Below are 1407 nucleotides of genomic sequence, written 5' to 3'. Positions count from 1 at the left end.
CCACTCTCCCACTGCCCCCCCCCCCCCACGCCGGACCCTGCCCGCCCACCTCTCGTGGGGTCAGAGGTGAACTGGTAGGAAGAGGGCGACCGTTGAGGGCACGTGAGGTGTCTGTTATTGCTCCAGTCCCGGTGCGGCCCAAGCCGCTTACCCGGGGAGGCGTCGGGCCGGCTCTTCTCCCCCCCATTCTGTGCACCGGAGCTCCTGACCCGGGAGTTGTGAGTGACCCCGTCCCTCTGCCACAGGTCTGCGTGGACACCGCAGGGAGGAGCTGCGCCCTAACGGTCCCACTCCTTCCCTCCTTGGGCCTGCCCTCGGCCCTCTCCTTGCTTTCTACCCCGGGACCACCCTCTGCCCGCCTCCAGGCACGCAGTTATCCGGCTGGAGGCTCCGGTTTAACCGGGGAAAGCAGGAAAATAGGGATCAAAACAGCGATACTCGGAGTGACAGAGAGAGCTAAAGACGGTAGAATGTGAGGCCTCCCCTGAGGAAGAGGAGGTGGGGTCTCTAAGAGCCACTCGGAGACCCCACAGGACCCTGGTGTCTGTACACCACCCCCGGACTGTGGTGGGAACGTGGGCTCTGGAGCTGCACCAGTCTCCAAAGGTGCAGGCGTGTGTGCAGACTGTAGCCTTTCTAATGCGTCTTTGTGGAGCTCAGCAATCCACGGTCAGTTCCTTCCCTAGAATGCGCTATAATGCACGTTGAAGCAAATGTAGTTCATTTTTAAAATCAGAATAACAAAAGTATCAGTGTTGAGCCATGACAGATCAGACTAGAAAATTAACTGTAAAATCCTCTCACACCCATCCAAGCCCTGTTCCTCGTGGGTAGCCACTTTTAACTATTTGTGGCTTTGGCTCAATCTTAAGTGGAATTCACTTAGTAATGAAGGTCCAAGAACCTAGCTTCTTGTGAGAGTCCACACTCCAAATCCCTGCCAGTCGTATTCGGTTTTCGGTTTTCCTTGGTTTTCCATTACAGTGATAGGTCATTACACATTCTCTTTTCTGTACAATCCTGCCGATATTCCTGCCTTGCCACTTAGCAAGTATTAAGCAACAATCCTGTGTCCTTATAGCACTTTTTCTCCTCTCTTCTGGTCAACATGTTGGCCACACCGGACACCTTTATTGCCCAGACTCAGGGCCCTTCTGTCCTGTTTTAGAACTCTAAATTCATCTTCTTTGATTATTCCAAAGCATCAGTAGAAAACCAGCAAGCTTTTAACATTTATACTGTGGTTATGATTTTGATTTATGCTTATGCCAGCAGTAGTTCTGATCATGATCTTGGTGTTCAGCAAGACTCAAATACAGTGACTGGACTCACACGGAGGGAGAAGCAAACCTCTCTATCTCACCAAATCTGTGTAGCTGAAGGGAAAAGATCATGAAAAGAAATCTG

Source organism: Suricata suricatta, chromosome 6 (assembly GCF_006229205.1).
Source record: "Suricata suricatta isolate VVHF042 chromosome 6, meerkat_22Aug2017_6uvM2_HiC, whole genome shotgun sequence".
NCBI lineage: Eukaryota > Metazoa > Chordata > Mammalia > Carnivora > Herpestidae > Suricata > Suricata suricatta.
This window is presented reverse-complemented; position numbering follows the sequence as displayed.